At 36.9% G+C, this 24,222-nt stretch overlaps 1 protein-coding gene across 3 annotated transcripts in view; it reads right to left on the reverse strand.

The window, feature by feature from the left end:
- Nucleotides 1-24,222, reverse strand: part of LRRC7 (leucine rich repeat containing 7) — a 641,808-nt gene that overhangs the window by 489,845 nt on the left and 127,741 nt on the right. The gene's annotated exons all lie outside the window — the stretch shown is intronic.

The following is a 24,222-nucleotide window of genomic DNA, read 5'->3' on the forward strand; positions in this document are numbered from 1 at the left end:
TTAGCATATATCTCTTTCACAACTTAGGTAAGCTTTTAGCAAGGACTCCAGACATTTTAGATAAGCCTTGGTTTTTGCATTTCCCCTAAATACTTAAAGTTTATAGCCCTTGCTTTGTTAAACATTTCCTGGGACTGGAGCCTGCTGGTCCCTAAGAGCAGGACTGCAGCCTCTTACCGTTTCACACCCACAAGTCAAACAACTTAGTTATCTCTGAAGAGACAAAGAGCCTTCCACCCATAGCCCACATCATTACCAGAATACAGAACCATTTCTTTTCTGGAAAGGCTTCTGGAAAGGTACCCAGCTCCACCCACCCAACTGCCTGCCCCTGTAATGTTAAGGGTTCCTACATGCACATCTTATCACTAAAAACCCTGGAGGGCAGCAATTATCCCACAGGACCTAGCATACTCCACTGGAAAAGTAGATATGAAATATTTATTTTTAAATGACTGAATGAATGAATGGTGTTAGAAATAAATGCATGCCCTATACCACTCTGTTGTAGTCTATAGTTATAAGTACTTTCACATTTATTATTTATTCCTCATAAATAGCACGTGAGGTTAGTCTTTTAGAGAAGAAATTGATACTCACTTGCCCAAGGTCAGAAGCAAAGGCAGACTCAGACCCCAGTTTTCTGACTTCTGCTGATCTCACCTGAGCACAGATGCCTAACTGAAGCCACTGCTCTACTCATGTCCAGATTATTCCACCTTTGCCTGGAGTCTTCTTAAGTCCCAGAGTATTACTCTCATATATGGAGGTTGTTTGGAGGCAGAAAATGTATGTGGAAAGAATGTAATGATTTTGCAAGAAAAGCATGCATTTCTTGCCCAAAATGAAATGGGGTGAGTTGGGAAATATGAATAGATATTTTTTTCTTTTCAAAATGTGCATAAACATCTAAAACATATGCCATAATGTAGAATATAAATGACACCATAATATTTATAATCCAGGGATGTAAAGAACAATTTTTTCCCTGGAGTTCTGCCTTTAGCCTGTTCCTCTGCATTCTTTCCCTGGTGAACCTCTTTAAGCTCTACTTGTACCCCACATGCTAAAGGTTCTATCACTAGAACGTCAGGTCTTTTGAGTATTGGGGCAATGTTCTAGTAAATTCTCTAGATTTATTAAATGTGGCACTAACACACAGGAGATGGTAGGCATTTGGTTTCGTTTTAATAAATGAACTGTTTGGATTAATTATAGGAGCACTGTTTGATTGCTATAACTCTTACAGATGACACAAACGAAAATTTCAGAATCAATAGAATATTTATAATTTCTCATATATTTTAAAGCAAAAATACTTTCAATATCTTAATACTTTATATTGAGATGAGCTATAACATGGTATACCTTTTCTAGGGAAAGAAGAGTCAAGATGACTCATTTAAAAATCCATTTCTGGAGAAAACCCAACTGAGTTCTCATGTGACAGTGAGCACCCTAATGGCCTGAACTATTCAGATGGACATCATATAATTCCATGCTAACTCTAGGAGCATTTTAAAAACTCTGCTTTTTCTAAAATTTTGTAATGTCACAGCAATTTCACATTAAAACTCCCTGCCTAGCATTTCTCTTCTCAATTTCTTCCTACTCTGCAGCCAGAATGGTTTGCTATTCTTTCTTCTTTTTGATTTTCTCCTGTTGGTTTCCTTTGTGTATATGCAAAATACATCATCCATTAAAAGGATATCAGAGCATACTAGTATAGCCTCTTTCTATAACTCTTACTCCCCTATGTTCTATTCTCAATTCAGCAGTCAAGGGAGTCCTTTTAAATTGTGACTCAGATTGTGTCACTGCACTGCTCCCAACACACCAATGATGCTGCATCTCCCTTGGAGCAAAATTCAAAGTCCTTACAATGATCTAAGGCCCTTTGTGATCCATCGCCTGTAACCTTTCATCTTTTCTTCCCTTCTTGATCAAGGTACTTGAACATACGCATGTGCTCCTGCCTTAGGCTTTTTCCCTAGCTGTGTCCTGCCTCTGAAACTCCTTCACCTCAGTCAAGTATTCACTCAAATATTACAATTTCAGCAATGCCAACCTTACATTCACAATTAACACTATACTTTGAACCCTCTCCCAGTATCCCACTCCTGCACCATACTCTTGATCTCCCTTACCTAGCTATATTTTTTCTTTTTCCCAAGTGCTTTTCACATTTTAACATAATATTTATTTATAAAATGTATTTTTTTACTGTAAAGTTCATATCTGCTTCAAAAAGAATGTATATTATCCAAATGTTGATTTTGTTTCTGTTTCTTCTATTAATTAGCGATAGAGTTATGAATATTTCCCCCAATATGATGTGAATTTATCTATTTCTCCTAGTAGTTCTGTCATTTTTTGTTTTATGTAATTTAAGGATATATTATTGAGGAAATACAAGTTATAATATTGTGAAACTTTCACCATTATGTAGTGATCCTGAAATTTAATAAGGCTGTTTCCCTTAAAATTTGCTTATCTAATAGTATTATTGGCAAAAGCAAGATCTTTTGGAAATTATGATTTGTATGTTTAGATAACCACATGTTTACTATCTGCTTACTCTTCTTTATTGCCTCTCAGATTTTCTATCTTTGATCATTTTCCTTCTCACTGAAGTATATCCTTTAAACTTTCCTTTAGGGTGAGTCAGGAAAATTTAAACACTTTCACTTTTGTTTATCAACAATGTCTATATTTTGTACTCATTTGAAAGGCAGCTTTATTATATGAAACATTAAATTTGAAAAACTACCCTATAGCTTACTAAGGTGTTATTTCTAACTTATGTTTCCATTGTTGTTGTTGAGCAATCAGTTATTAATTTAACTACTCTTTCTTGGTAGGTAATTTTTTCTCTCTGACTGATTTTAATATCTTTTTTTTAGTGTTCTTTAGTTTCACTATCATATTGTGTGGTTGTGTTTTTTTTATGATGGGTTTGTTTTTGATCTGAGATTTATTGTTTTTCAGCAATTCTAAAAAATAATCATCCATTGTATCTTTGAATATTTACTTTGCCCTGTTTCTCTCTGCCTAGAATTTTGATTAAATGTAATTTAGACTTTTTCAGTGTATTCTCAATGTTTCTCAATCTCCTGTGGTGGGTATTCTGTTTTTGCTCCTCTAGATATTCCACTCTGCTCTGCATCCTCAAGCATTAATCTCTACATCATATATAAAAAAAATTTCCTTGCCCTCTGGCAATGAAAGATGCAAACAGGACATTGAGGGTGGGAAGAGAGAGGAAGGGGTATTTAGGTATTTATTCCCCCAACTACTTCCTTAGTGGGTTGTGGATAGGCAGTGGTTGTATTCATTTACCATATTTGTAGTTTCTCTCCAATGACCCTTCACTACAGAGAGAGTTACAGCTCTCTCTAGTTCATTGCAACCTTTCATTTTCCATGCTTCTTGAGTCAGAGAGAGGTGAAAAGGGCTCCCTGCTGTTATTGACCTCAGGGTGCTTCATCAGCCTTGTTGGTTTCCTTGATTCTACCTCTTTTATTTTTGCAAACCCACCTGATTATTTTTATAGTTTCCTGTTTTTGTCTCCCATATCTTGAAACACATACCATTTTGGAAAATTTCAATATCTCAAAACTTTATGGTCTAATTCTTCTGGCTCTTGTTTGTGCTGACTCTAATTTATGGTACCTTGTTTCTTACAGTGCTTTGTCTGTCTGGGCGATTTTATATAATGAGCTGATGTTTCCTGGACATTTGTCTTTAAGGATCCTTTGAGGTCCTGATTTGGGTACCTATTACTCTAGGAAGAACTTGGATTTGCATGTCTTAGAAACATTATTCCCATGACACAGGTTCTGCTTTAAATTAACTTTTCCTCTTGAGGACCGTGGACAGTTTAGTCAGTGTAAATTTAGTGGTTTATAAATACTCTAGGGGAGATTTTCATTCTTTCCACCAAGTCAAGGATTTCCTTGCCTTCGCTTCTGTGGAGGTTTATATCTTGTTGCCTAGGCACTGAGGGCATGCCAGTTTTCTTGTTTTTTTGTGTGTGTCCCAGTTTTATGTGGAAGTATTCCATTAGATTCTACACCTTGGAGGATATCTAAGCTTTATTTCCTGGCTGCCTGTCTACTACAGTCACCAGGATTTATCATATCCCTTATGGGAAAACCTAGGTTTAATTCTTATCCACCTTCCAGGATTTTCCTTTGATTTAGCTTTTGGCTGCTTTTGGCTACTGTGAGATCATTATTTTCTAGCCAGCTCAGCAACTCATTTAAAGAAATGTAACTTATATTTTATCCAGATTTTCGTTTGCTTCATGGGAAGATACTTTCAGGATATTCAGTACATCATACTGATAGTGATGAAAGGCATATCATCTTAGACAAATTCAATTGCATCATGATATATTTTGGAAAGGTTGAAAACAAGCTAATAGTAATTATTTAAAACCATGCTATCTGTTATGCATTGAAAGATATGTTGTAGTTCTAACCCCCTGTATCTGTTATGTGACCTTATTTGAAAATAGGGTCCTTGCAGATGTAATCAAGTTAAAATGACATCATGCTGAATTGGGGTGGGCTCTAATCCAAAATGACTGGTGTCCTTATAATAAAAGAAGAGACACAGACCCTCAGACCCATCAACCCAGAGAGGAGAAGAGCATGTGAAGATGGAGGCACAGATTGGAGTTATACTGCCACAGGCCAAGAAATGTCTGGGGTCCCGAGAAGCTAAGAGGAAGCAAGAAAAGATCCATTCCTAGAACTTTTAGATGGGGCATGGCCCGCTGACACCTTAATTTTGGATTTTTTAGCCTCCAGAACTGTGAAAGAATAAATTTCTGTTGTTTTAAGCCACACAGTTTGTGGCACCTTGTTATAGCAGCCCTAAGAAACTAATATACTATCTTATTTAAAATATGAGAAAATTGAACCTTAGAAATGTTGAGCTGTCAGAGATCTCACAAATAATAAGCAGGAAAGATAGGATTCAAATTCACATTTTCCTGTTTTCAAAACATTTATTATATAAGACATCTATTGGCCTGGCTTATTTGTATTATATATATCACATCAGAACCATATTGCTAAGAAAATACATTCTTATTTTAGGCTCAAGTAAAAGCCATTAAATGTGCATGCTATTAGAACAGAAGTGATGAATTAATTAACAGCTGCTATGAGGTACTTGGGGAGAATCAACAAAATATTATATAGATATTAGCCAATGGATTTCTATATTTTCAATATTAATAAATCAAAGGAATTTATTTCATTGAGCAGAAATATTTTATAAGGATAAATAAGTTTGTGACTTTGGTGAAGAACCTGAAATAAATGAGCAATATGAAAGAAAACAATGCAAAAATTGGATATTTCAGTAGGACGATTCCTAAACAAGAAAAAATATTTACATAGGAAAATTCATCTACATGAGCCTTCATGTCTCTTTTTGTTCATTTCCCCCCATTTTCTATGCTTTCTCTGCCTTTGTACTGAAGATATAAGTAAGTGAACAACATCTTGTTGTGAATTAATTTAATATTAGGCCTTAAAATGTTTTATACAGAGAAGACACATAGGGGAAAAATAAAATACATTCATTTTACTTGTGGTGGTTTAGATACATAGCAGTTGACTGAAGGGGACACTTGAAGGTCTACATAGCACTTTTCAAATCTGACAATACTGTTTCCACAGTATTTTCTACTTTGCCTCCACAAATGGTTATATACTCTATTCTGAAATAATTTTACTGATAAAAAATATCTTGAGTTCTCAAAATTCTTTACATTAAATCATCTATTTAAAAGGTTGTACTATTAATTTACCAATAAACTGTTGTCAAACAATTATAATATTTTTACCAGCCACCTTACATTAAAAATATTATGTTTTTATTCTTTCAGATTAGTCATAGAGTAATAATATCTCAGGCATATTAATCATTGCTAGTAACATAGAAGTGCTAATGAGAAAATAGGTCAATGAAAATTTAGGTCAGTAACCAGTAGCATGCACACACAGAGGTACAGAATGCGAGCATCTGATTTGGGGGCTATCTGCTGTGAATTTTTATACTATAGCCAATCATTATGATTATGCTTTTTATTTAATATTTATGCCTTTTTCTTTCTTCCCGTACTTCCTTTTTAAAAAATAACTACCATGTAGTAAACAATTGTAATTATTTCTTGGTGATTTCCATTATATTGTCATTAAACTTATTTATCTCCACTATCATTAACATTGTAGACATTTATCAACATCTAAAAAAATTATTAGGATCTTAAGGTTCTGTTCAATGGGAAAAAACGTTTTGAAACTCTCCTCTTTATTTTGAGAGAAATGTTTGTTCTGTAAGAAGTGTTAGCCAACCTAGGAAATCTTGTTAGGAAACTGAAGTCACAACTGGGGGACTTGTTTCCAAGAATATCCTTCCCATTTATCTATTATTATATACTAAATAGTTTAAATGTCATTCTTTCATTAAATAGCAACATTCTTCCTTTGGGTTTTAACTAGAAAATCAATGATATGTTGAGAATGAGTGCACTATTCTAGACATAGGTCTCTAATTAGTTCTCTTGGTATTCACTGTCTCTTTGTTCTATTCTCTAGATCAGTGGTTCCCAAATTTTGAATTGCAGATGATCAAGTTTTCACTATGGAAATGTATTAGTTAGGGTTATCCATGGAAACAGAACTGATAGGAAATTATATATACACACACACATATAAATAATGAGATTTATTATAGGAATTGGATTGCATGACTCTGGAGATGGGCAAGTCCACATTCCATAGGGCAGGTCATAAGCTGAGAATTTTGATGAAGGTTTTCAATGAATTCCCCAGGAGAAGCAAGCTAAATGGCTAAGGTGAAGGTGGAAATTCTCCCCTTCAATTTGTCCCTTCCATGTCCCTTTCAGTCCCAGCTGGTAGTGGTCCCTCTCACGTAAACATTGCAAATACTTTATTGGCTTTATGTTAAATTCAGAGGGGTCCAAACCATCAGTCAATAGAACTTCAACAGGTCCTTCTTCTTCCTGCTTAACTGCATTTCTAGCCCTGACTTCCTCTTAAATGGCTGACTAGATTCATGTTCAGTTAAATACTCATAAGGAGCCCTATTCTCAGGGAGTCACTTTCTGAAAGCTCAGAGAGGTCCCCGTTAGAGCTGCTTCTGACTCTAGTCTCCAGCATGCTATGTGGATAGGTTCAAAATTTTACAAGCCATTAATTCCTGGTTTCTTTGAGCTTAGCAGTTCAGTTTTTAACTTATTCCTCGCCTCTCACATTTTATTATAAGCTGAAAGGAGGAACCAGACTCTATTTGCCATACTTAGCTTGGAAATCTCCTCACTTTCAAGTTCTGCCTTCCACCCAAATTCAAATTCAATATCACCAAGTTCTCTGCCTCTTTAAACAAGGATCACCTTTCCTCTAGTCTCTAATAATACATGTATCATTTCCTTTTATGTCAACATTGGAAGAACATTTAGCATCTGTATTTCTACCAACAATCTCTTCAAAGCAATTTAGGTTTTTTCTGTCAAGCAGCTCACAATTCTTTCAGCCTCTACCCATTACCCAATTCCAAAGCCTTGTCCATATTCTTTTGTATTTACAATAGCAGCACCCAACTCTCAGTACCAAAATCTATTTTAGTTTCCTTGTTCTAAAGCAAATATCATGTGGAGAGTTGGCTTAAACAATGGGAATTTATTGGTTCATGGTTTTGAGGATAGGAGAACTATAAAATTAAGGCACCATGAAGGTGAAGCTGTCTTCTCAAAGACTGGTATTCTGGGGCTTTCTGCAGGTGATCCTTGGTCCTTGGCTCCTCTGTCACATGGCAATGCATGTGGCAGTCTCTGCAGGACTCTTCCTTCTCTTCTGGGTTCTATTGACTTTAAGCTTCCAGTTTTCTCTTTCTCTGTCTGTCTGAATTGAATTCTGCTTATAAATGATTCCAGTAAATGATTAAGACCCATCTTGAATGAAGTGGACCATATCTTAACTGAAATAGCCTCATCAAAAAGTCCTGCTTATAATGGGTTCACACCACAGGAGTGGATTAAGTTTAAGAACATGTTTTTCTGGGGTACATAGTTCCAAACCACCGAGGGAATGAGAAAAATTAGAAATGTATTAAGGTTTCCATTAAGTGATCTTGTTGGGATTTGTATTAGTCAGCCAAAGGGGTGCTGATGCAAAATATCAGAAATTGATTGGTTTTTACAAAGTGTATTTATTTGGGAGTTGAAGCTTACACTTACCAGGCCTTAAAGTGTAAGTTACTTCCCTCACCAAAGTCTTTTGTCATGTGTTGGAGCAAGATAGCTGCCAATAGCTGCAAGGGTTCAGGCTTCCTGGGTTCCTCTCTTCCCTGTGTTCACTGCTCTCCAGGCTCAGCTCCTCTGTTTTTCTCCACAAGATCAGCTGTAGACTATGAGGCTCTCTAGGCTTTGCCTTTCTCTACAAGGCCAGCTGTAAACTATTAGGAAAAAGGTTTGTTTTCTCTCCCTGGGACCTTCTCTCTTCTCACAACCAAGCTCCTCTGTGTGCATACTTCCCAGGGGTCCAGCTCAAGACTCCAGCATCAAAAAATTCCAGCTTTGTCCTTTGCCATGTCTTTTAGTGGGTGCAGACTCAACAGCCTATTGATGTGGCCCAATCAAAGCCCTAATCCTAATTAATCATGCTCAGATACAGATCAGTTTACAAACATAATCCAATATCTATTTTTGGAATTCATGAACCATATGAACTGCTACAGTATTAAAATGTTCTTTCTCATAAAATGTGGATATAATAAATGGCAAATTTATTATTATTCTTCAAATAAACCTTTTGTCCCTATTTATAAACATATTTTTGCTCTGTGAAATTCCAGTGTCTGAGGACCTCTGACTTGCAAGCTCTGGGGACAGATCTATTGGGAGAAATGGCATTCTTAGCCAGCTTGGTAAGGTGGAGACTGGTTATAGTTTTGCTGAGAGAAATGAGGCAAAAAAGCAAGAGGAGGTGCTTAGCATTGTTCATGACACATAGTAGGCATTCCAAAAATATTAGTCAGATGAACACTGAATGATAAATATACAAATGCAAATATAGATGGGATATATTTGAATTAGAGTTGTCCAATGAGAAGTTTTGCACACTGAATGAATTTTGAGGGATATCTGCCTGCCAGTACTATAATGGTAAGCACTATAATATGTACCAACAAATATCAATAAAAAAACAAATACTAATAATCAATATATTTCATGAATACTCTTAACCAAGTCTATCTGAGAAATTGACAGTGAACTAAAAATCATTCCCTCCCTTTTGAAATCCATCACAATTCAAGGGGAAAAATCAGGGGATGAAAATGAAGCAGAAATGTCATTGATTGTACCCTTTGGATGGATTGTATGCTTTATTAATATGTATCAATAAAATAGACTTGTTTAAAAAATTAACAATAATGAAATATTCCTTCTCTATTGTACTTTGCTTCCCTCAAAAATTATTTCCCGATGAATTCCAGGAAGATGGTATTGGAGTAGGCAGGCAGAAAATCAACTTTTTCACAAAATACAATGGAGAAAGGGCCAAAAGCTGTCTGAGGGACGTGCTTTGGGGGCCAGCACACAAGAATGATGCTGTGCAACCCCCAGAAGAGAGAGTGACAAAGAGACAAAGAACCCTAAATGACAATCGTGGGTTATTAAACCCTGAGGCAGCTGGGAAGGTACCTATACCCCACTCTCAAGGCAAACATCCTGTATAAAATACCTTGCTCAATGAAATCAACTGAGAGGGGAACAGACACCTTCCTCCCTGGGAAGAGGGAGTATTCAGTGGAGAGTGGAGAGTGGTTTCTTTTCACTGAATTTGGCCAGCAGAGCTCACTTTGAATCTCAGCTTTGGCCAGACCAGAACAAAGGGCAAATGGAGGTTAAAAGACACACTTTCGTGGGAAGGTTTGTGAAGGACTGCCACCTGCTCGCAGGCCAGGAAAACTGCAAGGAGAAAAACTGCTTTTAAATCTCTCTTTGCCTGAAGTTCTGGAAGAAAATCTGCACCCCGTAAGTGAGTGAGTCTGTGGCTTGACTTTGGTAACTTAAGCTGGAAAATATTCAAGACTCAGAATAAGTTAAACCAAAAATGAAAAAAAAAGATGTAAAAAAAAAATCCCTGACAAATAAAAGACCTTAATCATCAGAGTAAATTTAGATACCTAGAGATCAGCAAAAAATTACAAACCACATGAGGAAATAGGAAGAGATGGCCCTGACAAAGAACAAACCAAATACCCTCATGAGACACAGGATTTAAGACTACTAATCAATGATAATCACATAAATCTCCTAAATCAATTCAAAGAATTGGAGTAAAATATGACTAAAGAGATAAAGAATATTAAGAATGACATTGGGGTCATGGCCGATGGGGTTAACTACCAGGGCAGATGGCCCCTCTTTGGAAATGGTGTTTATGTGTGATGAATCTGGACTCAGATGGGATCTCCCTTCATAAGACTTTCATGCTAATGTGCTGGAGGTGCAGTTAATGTTGGGGTTTAAGATATATTTAGCGGATTTGAATCTCTGGACTGACAATGTGATAGCCAGGACCTGAGCCTCAACAGACTCCAGCACCTACAATCTGATTTATTGGACTTACCACACTCAGCTAAGATGGAGGTGAAGAAGGACAACCACCACACCATGGAGCCTAGAGTGATTACAACTGAAAATGGGAGGATTGCATCCAGCATCCATGTGGAATCTGAGCCTCCTCTTGACATAAAGGTGCAATGGACACAACCAATCCAGTGTCCACATAGAAGAGGTGGCATTGGATTGGGAAAAGTGGACATAATGGACAAAGGGTATGGGGAAAGGCAGGAAGAGATGAGAGGTGGAGGCGTCTTCGGGACATGGAGCTGCCCTGGATGGTGCTTCAGAGGTAATCACCGGACATTGTAAATCCTCACAGGGCCTACATGATGGAATAGAGGAGAGTATGGGCCATGATGTGAACCAATGTATATGAGGTGCAGAGGTGCCCAAAGATGTACTTACCAAATCCAATGGATGTGTCAGGATGATGGGAACGAGTGTTGTTGGGGGGGGGGAGAGGGGGGGTGGGGGGGGTGGGGTTGAATGGGACCTCACATATATATTTTTAATGTAATATTATTACAAAGTCAATAAAAAATAAAAAAATAAAAAAAAAAAAAAAAAGAATGACATTGGATGAACATAAAAAACAATTTGAAAGTCTGCAAAGAGAAGTAACAGAGCTTATGGGAATGAAAGAAATTATGGGTGACATTAGAAATTCATTAGAAGAACATAATGGTTGAAAAGACAGGAGAACACTGACCCCACAGAAATAAAGACTATCATAAGAGGATATTTTGAAAAACTATATTCCAACAAAAATGACAATCTGGAGGAAATGGACAAATTCCTAGAAACACATAAGCAGCCCATATTGACGAAAGAAGAAATTGATGATCTTAACAAACCAATCACAAGCAGAGAGATAGAATCAGTTATCAAAAATCTCCCAACTAAGAAGAGCCCAGGGCCAGATGGCTTCACAGGTGAATTCTACAAAACATTCCTGAAAGAACTGACACCAATCCTGCTGAAACTATTCCAAAACATCGAAACAGAAAGAACATTACCCAACTCCTTCTATGATGCCAACATTACCCTACTACCAAAGCCAAACAAAGACATCACAAGAAAGGAAAATTACAGACCAATTTCTCTAATGAACCTAGACGCAAAAATACTTAACAAAATACTTGCTAATCATATTCAACAACACATTAAACGTATTATACACCACGACCAAGTGGGATTCATCCCAGGTATGCAAGGATGGTTCAACATAAGAAAATCAATCAACGTAATACACCATATAAACAGATTGAAGGAAAAAAATCACATGATTATATCTATTGATGCAGAAAAAGCATTTGACAAAATACAGCACCCTTTCTTGATAAAAACACTCCAAAAGATTGGAATACAAGGGAATTTTTTGAACATGATAAAGAGTATATATGAAAAACCTAAAGCCAATATTGTTTACAATGGCGAAATCCTGAAATCCTTCCCTCTAAAATCAGGAACAAGACAAGGATGCCCACTGTTTCCGCTCCTATTTAACATTGTCTTAGAAGTACTTGCACGAGCACTGAGGCAAGAACCAGAAATAAAAGGCATTCAGATTGGAAAGGAAGAAGTCAAAATTTCATTATTTGCAGATGACATGATCCTATACATAGAAAACCCTGAGAGATCTACAACGAAGATTCTAGAACTCATAAATGAGTTTAGTAAAGTCGCAGGGTATAAGATCAATGCGCAAAAATCAGTAGCATTTCTGTACACCAGTAATGAGCAAGATCAGGAGGAAATCAAGAAACAAATACCATTCACAATAGTAAATAAAAAAATCAAATACTTAGGAATAAATTTAACTAAAGAGGTAAAGAACTTATACAACGAGAACTATACAAGATTGTTCAAGGAAATCAAAGAAGACCTAAATAAATGGAAGACTATTCCTTGTTCATGGATAGGAAGACTGAACATTATTAAGATGTCTATCCTACCAAAACTGATATACACATTCAATGCAATCCCAATAAAAATCAACGCAGCCTTCTTTAAGGAACTAGAAAAACTAACTATGAAATTTATTTGGAAAGGAAAGAGACCCCAAATAGCCAAAGACATACTGAAAAAGAAAAACGAAATTGGAGGAATCACACTACCTGACTTCAAAACATACTATAAAGCTACGGTGGTGAAAACAGCATGGTATTGGCATAAGGAGAGACACATAGACCAATGGAATCGAATTGAAAGCTCTGATATAGAACCTCACATATACAGCCACATAATATTCGATAAAGCCACCAAACCCTCTCAATTGGGAGAGAGTGGCCTATTCAACAAATGGTGTCTGGAGAACTGGATAGCCATATGTAGAAGAATGAAAGAGGATCACCATCTCACACCTTATACAAAGATCAACTCAAGATGGATCAAAGACCTAAATATAAGAGCCAAGACCATAAAAACCTTAGAAAGCAGTGTAGGGAAACATCTACAGGACCTTGTAATAGGAAATGGATTTATGAATATCTCACCAAAAGCACAAGCAGCAAAAGAACTAATAGATAAATGGGACTTCCTCAAAATTAAAGCCTTCTGCACCTCAAAGGAGTTTGTCAAGAAAGTAAAAAGGGAGCCCACACAGTGGGAGAAAATATTTGGCAATCATATATCTGATAAGAAACTTATAACTTGCATATATAAAGAACTCCTATATCTTGAAAATAAAAAGATAAACAACCCATTTAAAAAATGGGAAAAAGACTTAAACAGACACTTCTCCGAAGAAGAAATACAAATGGCAAGAAAGCACATGAAAAAATGTTCCAAATCTCTAGCTATCAGGGAAATGCAAATCAAAACTACAATGAGATACCATCTTACAGCCATAAGATTGGCAGCTATGAAAAAAACAGAAGAATACAAGTGCTGGAGAGGATGTGAAGGAAGGGGAACACTCATCCACTGCTGGTGGGAATGCAGAAGGATCCAACCATTCTGGAGGACAGTATGGCGGTTTCTCAAAAAACTAGCCATAGATTTGCCCAGCAATACCACTGCTGGGTATATACCCAGCAGAACTGAAAACAAGGACACAAACTGATATATGTACACCAATGTTCATAGCAGCATTGCTCACTATTGCCAAAAGTTGGAATCAACCCAAATGCCCATCAACAGATAAGTGGATCAATAAAATGTGGTATATACACACAATGGAATACTACTCGGCTGTAAGAACAAACACACTACAAACACATGTGATCACATGGATGAATCTTGAGAACCTTATGTTGAGTGAAGCAACCCAGACATTGAAGGACAAATACTACATGACCTCAATGATATGAAATAAACAAGCTGCCCTAGATAGCAAGAGACTGAACGATAGGCTTACAGGAAATCGGAGGGTGGAGGAAGGATATGAGCCGATGTCTGCAGGGGTGGAATTTAAGACGAGATGGGGGTAAGTATGAACACAAAGAAGAGATAAAAGGGGGGCAAGGGGTTGCCTTTGGTTGGGGCTTTACGGGTTTGAGGGTGGCTGGGGAGGGACGGATGGGTAACGTTGCCCAAAAGTGGGGGGAGGGAGGGGTAGCATACGAACACAGGAGAGGGTCAGGAGGTGGTGGAGAGTAAAATGCCGAGAAAATCATATCAAAACATAATAAAGAGGTTACCTGTTTAGAATGCTCGGAGGGGAGGGTCTGATGCAGGACGGGCTCCTGGGGAATGTCTAAATGCTCATTCTGCCAGAGTGGGTGACACCATGGGGTGGAATCCCAAGTAGTGAGAGTGGGGGTGGACCCACATCCTGGGGAGGACTAATGCCATCAAATAGAGGGAACTGTATCCCTCGAAAGAAAGGGTGGCTCCCAGGGCATTGGGGCAGTTGAGCAAGTTAGGCCCTGAACACTATTCCATCTATCTCTGGAAGTGGCTCCTCAGGAAACGGAGGTTGGCTGTCACTGTGGGCACCAAGGTGGAAGGGAAAATGGACGTTAAATATGTGGAACCAAAGTAAATGGGGGGCAAGAGAGGAGTTTCTTGAGAGTACACAAGGAAGGATATAAAACATGTAATATTACACCATAACATATAGGAGATGACAGACTGATAATGTAAATCATAATGTAAAACACAGGATAACTAAAAATGTAAAGAACTGTGTATCCTAAAGTATGCACCATAATGTAAGCACAGATGTTACCTTGTTAGAAAGCTAATATCTCAGACTCTGTACATCACCTTAAGTAAATATGATATGAATAGGGCGTAAGAGTATCACTGTGGAAGGGAAAAGGTTTTCTGGTGGATGTCTGGGAGTGCTGTATATTATATATATGCATTGCTGTGGTCTAGGACTCCTGTGAAGAAATGCTGAATAATTAGGGGGGGAAAAAAAAAAAAAAAAAAAAAGGATAGGATGTGGAATTTTTTCAAATCAACATTCTTTATCTAAGTTCTTTATCTAACTTTATCCAAGTTCTTTATCTATCCTTTAAACCCATCGCTATATGCCATTCCCTAGTAAGGGACCATGACATTATATTGGGCTTCAAATTACGGGGAGTTCTGGATCACAGAGTGTTTCAACAATGGCAATGGAGGGATACTGGTATGGGATACCAATGACAGGTGATATATGGCTGACAGGGAGCTGTACAGAACATATGTCCAGGGTGCATGGTAATGATTGGATATACTCATAGTGGCAACAATTAAAAACCACAGCAGGGGGGGTACTGGGTTCCTGGCCAGTGGTGCTCTGTCGTGGTCCCTAGGGGAGCAGCGACAGTCTCCCAGGTACAGCGGTGGGGACCGGGAGGGAGTGAGGGTTCAACAGTGAGCCCCTGATGCTAATGACTATGCTTGTGAGCTGATAAACCTAAAATAAGAACAAGGCCTAGAGCAACATTGTGCCTGGGAATTTCCTCCTGTCAACCTTCATGTTACTCAAATGTGGCCAGTCTCGAAGCCAAACTCAGCATGTAAATGCAATGCCTTCCCTCCAGCGTGGGACATGACACCCGGGGATGAGCCTCCCTGGCAACGAGGGACCACTATCAACTACCAACTGATGATGCAACTGGAAAAGGACCTTATACGGAAGGTTCAATGCGGATCAGCAGAATATCCATGTCTACATAAAATAACATGACTTTAAAATGCTGTTTGACCTAAAGTAAGGGGGAAATGGAAAGGAGAAATGAGTTTTTATGGCTACGAGTTTCTAAAAAAGAGTCTGGAGGCTGGCAGAAGGATTGCCCTCATGCACAACTGAGCAGAGTCAGAGAGACAGATAAAGCAGATACAACCCCCAGATATTGGCTCCTTTGAAGGCTAAAGAGACCCATGAGAGTTATGGTCATGGCCGATGGGGTTAACTACCAGGGCAGATGGCCCCTCTTTGGAAATGGTGTTTATGTGTGATGAATCTGGACTCAGATGGGATCTCCCTTCATAAGACTTTCATGCTAATGTGCTGGAGGTGCAGTTAATGTTGGGGTTTAAGATATATTTAGGGGATTTGAATCTCTGGACTGACAATGTGATAGCCAGGTCCTGAGCCTCAACAGACTCCAGCACCTACAATCTGATTTATTGGACTTACCACACTCAGCTAAGATGGAGTTGAAGAAGGACAATCACCACACCATTGAGCCTAGAGTGATTACAACTGAAAATGGGAGGATTGCATCCAGCATCCATGTGGAATCTGAGCCTCCTCTTGACATAGAGGTGCAATGGACACAACCAATCCAATGTCCACATAGAAGAGGTGGCATTGGATTGGGAAAAGTGGACATGGTGGACGATGGGTATGGGGAAAGGCAGGAAGAGATGAGAGGTGGAGGCGTCTTTGGGACATGGAGCTGCCCTGGATGGTGCCTCAGAGGTAATCACCGGACATTGTAAATCCTCACAGGGCCCACTGGATGGAATGGAGGAGAGTATGGGCCATGATGTGGACCATTGTCTATGAGGTGCAGAGGTGCCCAAAGATGTACTTACCAAATCCAATGGATGTGTCATGATGATGGGAACGAGTGTTGTTGGGGGGGGAGAGGGGGGGTGGGGGGGTGGGGTTGAATGGGACCTCACATATATATATATATTTTTAATGTAATATTATTACAAAGTCAATAAAAAAAGAAAGAAAGAAAGAAAAGACAGGAGAAGAGAAAGAGAAAAGACTGAAAAAAATGGAACATGGTCTCTGGGAATTGAATGACAATGAGAAACACACAAACATATGTGGTATTAATGTCCAAGGAGGAGAAAAGAATGGAAAAGGGGCAGAAAGAATATTTGAGGAAATAATGACTGAAAACTTCCAAACCCTTATGAAAGACATAAATATCAATATCCAAGAAGGACAACACACCCCAAAGAGAATAGATCTGTTCTAAGACATCTACTATACAGAATGACAAATATCAGAGATAAAGAGGATTCTGAAAGCAGCAAGAGATAAAGCAATGCATCACATACAAGGGAAACTCAATAAGACTAACTGCTGACCTCTCATTAGGAACCATGGAGGAGAGAAGAAAATGGTATGATGCATTTAAGGTACTGAAAGAGAAAAAGTGCCAGTCAAGAATTCTGTATCTGGCAAAACTCATTCAAAAATGTGAGCGAGTTTAAAGTCTTCACAGACAAAAATTGATAGACCATGTTACCCAAAGGCCAGAATTACAAGAGATACTAAAGGGAGTGCTACAACCTAAAAGGAAAAAAACAAGGGCAAAAAACTTGGAAAAGACTGTAGAAATAAAGATTATTAGGAAGGATAAATTCAAGGGTAAAAGGACAGACAATAGTATAATATGGCAACCGAAAACCAAAGGACAAAATGGATGAAGTAAGTAGTGCCTTTACAGTAATAACATTGAATGTTAATGGCTTAAACTCCCCAATAAAAAGATATAGACTGATAGACCAGATGAAATATATGAGCCATCTATATGTTATCTACAAGAGACTCACTTCAGATGTAAGGACACAACCAGGTTAAAATTGAAAGGTGGGAAAATGATGTTCCATGCAAACAGTAACAAAAAAAGAGAGCTGGAGTAGCAATAGATTTCAAATAGATTTAAAATGCAAAACGGTTATAAGGGATGAAGAAGGTCATTATATATTAATAAAAGGGGCAATTCACCAAGAACAACTAACTATACTAATCTTTTTTTTTAAGGATTTTATTTATTTATTTATTTCTCTCCCCTCCCCCCCCCCACACCCTGGTTGTCTATTCTCTGTGTCTATTTGCTGCATCTTCTTTGTCCGCTTCTGTTGTTGTCAGTGGCATGGGAATCTGTGTTTCTTTTTGTTGTGTCATCTTGTTATGTCAGTTCTCTGTGTGTGTGGCACCATTCCTGGGCAGATTGGACTTTCCTTCGCACTGGGCGGCTCTCCTTACAGAGCGCACTCCTTGCGTGTGGGGCTTCCCTATGCGGGGGACACCCCTCCATGGCAGGGCACTCCTTGCGTGCATCAGCACTGCACATGGGCCAGCTCCACACGGGTCAAGGAGGCCTGGGGTTTGAACTAGGGACCTCCCATGTGGTAGACAGATGCCCTAACCACTGGGCCAAGTCCGCTGCCTATACTAATCTTTATTCACCTAACCTGAATGTCCCAAGATACATGAGGCACACACTTGCAAAGCTGAAGGGAGAAATAGATGTTTCTACAATAATAGTTGGAAACTTCAATATGCCACTCTCACTGTTGGATAGAACATCTGGACAGAAGAGAAATTAACAGAGAACTTCAAAAATATGATAAGTGAACTAGACCTAACTGACATCTATAGAGCATTGCATCCCAAAACATCAGGATATACTTTCTTTTCAAGTGCTCAGGGATTCTTCTCCAAGATAGACCATATGCTGGGTCATAGGCAAGTCTCAAAAATTTTTTCAAAAGATAGAAATTATTCAAAACACTTTCTCTAATCATAACAGAATGAAGCTGGAAATCAATAATGGATAGAAAAAGGTAAATTTCGTAAATATATGGAAATTAAACAACACACTCTTAAATAATCAGTGGGTCAAAGAAGAACTTGCAAGAGAATTCAAAACATATCTTGAGAAGAATGAAAACAGGAACACAACATTTCAAAACCTATGGGACACTGCAAAGGCAGTGCTGAGGGGGAAACTTATAGCCTTCAATGCTTACATTAAAAAAGATGAAAGAGCTAAAATTGAAGATATAACTGCATATTTGGAGGAACTAGAAAAGGAACATCAAACCAATCCCAAACCAAGCCAAAGGAAAGCAATAATAAAGATCTAGCCTAAATAAATGAAATTTAGAATGGAAAAAAAAACAAACAATAGAGAGAACACACTGTTAGCTAGACTGACAAAGAAAAAAATAGAAAAGATGCTAATAAAGTCAGAAATGAGGGAAAACATTGCCACTGATCTCACAGAAAAAAGAGAGCTCATAAGAGGATACTAGGAACAACTTTACACCATAAAACTAGACAATGTAGACAAGATGGACAAATTCCTAGAAACACATGAACAACCTACTCTGACCCTAAAAGAAACAGAAGACCTCAACGAGCCAATCATAAGTAAAGAGATTGAAACAGTCATCAAAAACCTCTTCGAGATGAAAAGCCTGGGCCCAGGTGGCTTCACAGGTGAATTCTACCAATCATTCAAAAGCAATCAAATACCAAAAAATTGAACAGGATAGAAAGTTACCAAACATCCTATGAAGCCAACATCACCCATTTACCAAAACAAGATAAAGACACTACGAAAAGAAGAAAATTACATACTAATATCTCTAATGACATAGATGCAAAAATCCTCAACAAGCACATTAAAAGAATTATACACCATAATCAAGTTGGGTTTATCCCAAATATGCAAGGGATTTCCAACACAAAAAAATCAATTAGTTTAATAAGCTACATTAATAAATTGAAGAAGAAAAATCAATTGCCTCAATTGATGCAAAAAACACATCTGACAAAATACAGCATCCTTTGTTGAAAAAAGCATTCCAAAAGGTAGGAATTGAAGGAAGCTTTCTCAACACAGTAAAGTGTATATATGAAAAATCTACAGTTAGCATTCTATTCAACAGTGAAAGACTGAAAGCTTTCTTCCTCAGATCAGGAACAAGACAAGGATGACCATTGTCACCATTTTTATTCAGTAGTGTGCTAGAAGTAATAGCTAGATAATTTTGGCTAGCTAAAGAAATATAAGGCACCCAAGTAGGAATTTACTGGTGATATGATCCTATATCTAGAAAATCTTGAAAAATCCACAACAATGCACCTAGAATTAATAGACAAGTTCAGTAATACACAAAAATCAATAGTGTTTCTATACACTACTGATGAGCAACCTCAGGAAGAAATCAGAAAAAAATCCATTTATAATAGTGACTAAAAGAATAAAATATTTAGAAACAAACTTAACCAGGATATAAAAGACTTGCACTCAGAAAACTATAAAAACATTGCTAGAAGACACTTAAGACTTAAAGAAATGGAAGGATATTCTGAATTCATGGATTGAATACCAAATATAGTTAAGATGTCAATTTTACCCAAACTGATTTACAGATTCAACTCAATCCCAATAAAAATCCCGATAGCCTTTTTTACAGAAATGGAAAAGCCAATTATCAAATTTATTTGGAAGGTTAGGGGTCTCAAATTGGCAAAAATGTCTTTATAAAGAAGAATGAAGTTGTAAGACTCTCAATTCCTTTAAAGCATATTACTTAGCTACAGTAGTAAAACAACAACAACAACAACAACAACAACAAAAACAAAACCCAGCATACTACTAGCATAAAGACAGACAGATTGACCAATGGATCCAAACCAAGAACTCAGAAATAAACCCTCATGTCTATGGTCAAGTTATTTTTGACAAGACGGCCAAGCCTATCCAGCTGGGCCAAAACAGTCTATCCAACAAATGCTGCTTGGAGAACTGGATATTCATATCCAGAGAAAGAAAGAGAACCCTCATCTCACACCTTATACAAAAATTAACTCAAAATGAATCAAGGACCTGCATATAAAGGCTACAATCATAAAACTCTTAGACTTATTATCCTACTATAGAATTATTATTATTCTAGCAATGGAAGAATTCTTATCATTGACGTAAAGGCAGTGGCTACCAGAGGTTCTGAGGGATGGGAAGGGAAGAATAGGTGTAATGTGGGGGCATTTTCAGGACATTGGATTTGTCCTGCATGACATTGCAGTGACATATACAGGCCATTGTGTACTTTGTCATAACTTACAAAATTGTGCAGAACAGAGTGTAAAGTATAATGCAAACTGTAGTCCATGGTTAGTAGCAATATTTCAATATGGATTTATCAATTTGAATAAATGTACTACACTAATGAAGAATGTTGTTAATGTGAGAAAGCGTGGGAGGGGGAGGAAGTAGGGCATATGGGAAACCCTTATATTTTTATGTAACATTTATGTAATATAAAGCTTCTTTAAGAAGAAAAAAAATACTTTAAAAAAATCTTAGCAGAAAATGTAGGAAAAGATCTTTAAGATTTGTGGTGATGGTAGTTTCTTAAACCTTACACCCAAAGTACTAGGAACAAAAGGAAAAATAGATAAATGGGACCTCCTCAAATATACACTCTTGCTTCCTCAAAGACTTTGTCAAGAAGGTAAAAAGGCAGTCTCCTCAATCGAGAAAATATTTGGAAACCACATGTCCATTAAGGGTTTGTTTGATATCCATGTTATGTACAGAGATCATACAACTCAAGGATCAAAAGATAAGCAACTCAACTTTAGAAATGGGCAAAAGACTTAAATAGACATTTCTCCAAAGATGAATACAATTGGCCAAAAAAGCACATGAAAAAATGTTCAACATCATTAGCTATTACTAAAATGCAGATCAAAACTATGAGATACAGTTTCACACCGTATAGAATGGCCATTAAGAAAAAAAAAAAACAGAAAGTGACAAGAGCAGGAAAGGATGTGAAGAAACAGGAACACTCCTTCTTTACTGGTAGAAATGTAGAATACTGCAGCTTCTATGGAAGACAGTTTGGTATAATCTCAAGAAGCTGAGTATAGAACTGCTACATGATCCAGCAATCCCATTACTAGGAATATATTCAGAAGAACTGAAAGCAAGGATGCAAACTGATATTTGCCCACTAAAGTTCATAGCTGCATTATTCTTAATTGCTAAAATATGGAACCAGCCCAATTGTCCATCAACCAATGAGTGGATAAACAAAATATGGTACATAAACACAGCTGTAAGAAGCAATGAAATCGGCATGCATATGACAACATATATAAACTGAGAATATATTATGTTGGGTGAAATAGCCAGACACAAAAGCCAGGCATATTTCCTCAATAATATGAACTAAATAAAATGAGTGAACTCATGGAGGTAAACTCTAGAGGGTAGATTATTAGGAAATAGAAGGTGCGTTGAGAATGAGAGATGATCATAATGTATATAACATTATTAGTAAGATTAATTGTAAATGTGTGGAAATGAATAGAGTTGAGAGTAACACATTAAAATGAGTATAACTACACTGCTGATTTATAAATGTGATTGTGGTTGAAAGGGGTAATCTGAGGAAGTAAATGCCAACTGAAAGGAAACTAGAGAATAATCTAGGGAAAGTATAAGTGATTTCAGTGGTGGATGAAGATTGTGGTTAATAGTATAAATATAAGAATGCTCATCTTTTACAAAATGCTACGAATATGGTGATGCATGGGAAAATTACAACTAATATAACTTATGGATGATAGCTAACAATAATATAGTAATATTTTGCAGCAATGGTAAGAAGGTATTTTTTTAATACTAAGGGGCAACAATAGAGGCACATAAGAAGGTATGGAATTTTTCCTTTTGGAGTAATGAAAACATTCTAAAATTGACTAAGGTGATGACAGCATAACTCTGTAATGAAATGAGAGCCACTGTGTATACCCTTTGAATGGATTGTACACTGCATGGGACTGTATAATATAGGGAATCCAGTGGTGGAAGATGAACTGTAGTTAACAGGATAAATATGAGAATGTTTTCTCCTTAATGATAACAAATATATAATACTAATATAGAGTGTTAATAATTGGGTAGGGGGTGGAAAATACACCAAATGTAAGATATGGGCTAGACTTGGTAATATTTTGATGATGTTCTTTCATAGTTTGTAATAAATGTTTCACAGCTATGGAAGTTGGTGGTGGGGAGATGTATGGGGGCCTTGTATGATGATATGCATGTGTGTTTTGTAAATTCACAAATTTTACTATGCATTTAGTCTGTATGTATATTCATATATGCATGATATATTTAAATAAACTTTTATTTAAAATATTTCTCATCTTTTAGTAATATTGTGTTAGGATTCTAAAAATGATCAATCAGCAGGTATTTTGTTAGTATTGAATAAAAGCTGTTTGCCAGCATTGAATGGTATAATTCTTAAACCTTTGACCTAGAAAGTTATTTTCTTTTACAATGGCTAGCATTACATAAATAGACATTGATAAATTGTTAGATAAATAGATGCATTAAGAAAACATTATATGTCCATTTACTGATCTAATATGAAATAGCTCTCATCACTTGAACTGAGATTTTATTATTCGTTGTAGTTGAATAAATTGCCTTGCACATTTGTTTAACAGTAAGCAGATTTTTGAAGAGAAAATCATACTGTATTTCTGAAAAATGTGAAGACAATATTTATATTACTATTTTTTGGGTACATTTTAGGCAAAGTCTAATTTCTAGTATCTGAGAAGTTTGCAATAAAGTGATCTCTAAATAGATTACATCTCTATTGGGATTTTGTGCTAAAGGTTAATTGATTGTTTTATTAACTGCAGCTTTGTGGTCTGATTATTTTCAAAATGAGAAACTGTTTTCTGAGTTTATATCTGTCACTTTACATTGAGATGGGAGGCAGTCTAACTCTTTACAGAGTGGGTGTTATGTTAGATTTTCAAAAATAGATGCTTGATTTAATATGAATGCTTAACTATTAATTGAGCTTTTCCATGATTTTAAAATTTTAGACTGAACTTAAATAATTTTCTGTGCAAGGGGATTCTTAAATTATTGCATTAGTCAATTTTTATTTTCCAAATTTGAGAGCAATGTTTCTGGAAAGAGGATAAATCAAATACCTACAGTTGGGGTGGAGTGGAGGCAACTTTCTAGGTCAGAATCATAGCTGCTTTTTCTATTGGGAGATATCAATCTTATCAATCTTGTTGAAAAAAATGGTATGTCTTTATCTAGAATATTACTGTGAATTTAGCAGTGTCCATTGCAAAGTACAAAAATATTCATGTTTATCTATTTTGCATTCAGTTATTCAGGGGCCTCAGCCATCTTGAATTTGAACTGAACCTATGTAGGGAAATCGATAACAAAAACCAACAAAAGAAAAAAACCTTGAATCTCTTATTAATGAAATATTTTTCTGAGGATCAAATGATGTCATACCTGTAAAATGCTTAAAGGAATACTTTGCATTCAGTAAGCATTCAATAAATGTTAGGAAATCTT

This window comes from Dasypus novemcinctus, chromosome 9, assembly GCF_030445035.2.
Source record: "Dasypus novemcinctus isolate mDasNov1 chromosome 9, mDasNov1.1.hap2, whole genome shotgun sequence".
Taxonomy (NCBI): Eukaryota; Metazoa; Chordata; class Mammalia; order Cingulata; family Dasypodidae; genus Dasypus; species Dasypus novemcinctus.